This window comes from Balaenoptera musculus, chromosome 19, assembly GCF_009873245.2.
Source record: "Balaenoptera musculus isolate JJ_BM4_2016_0621 chromosome 19, mBalMus1.pri.v3, whole genome shotgun sequence".
NCBI lineage: Eukaryota > Metazoa > Chordata > Mammalia > Artiodactyla > Balaenopteridae > Balaenoptera > Balaenoptera musculus.
In genome coordinates, this window is record NC_045803.1 from 7710061 (window position 1) to 7710265 (window position 205).

The window sequence follows — 205 nt, forward strand, 5'->3', positions numbered from 1 at the left end:
GATTTTTTTGGTGTGCTTTGAATTTCAGTGGTGGTAGGGACAGAAATGCAAGTTTTCCTTTAAGGAGGTGTTGAGGATTGTTTTGGAACTCAGTCATTTCTTGACTCTAAAATCTAAAATCTAGTTTTTGGTGTCCTTAAGGTCTACTCAGAAAGGCAAACCCTCCCTTGAAAGAGTTGGAGCTGCTCCTGAGAGTCTGCCTGGA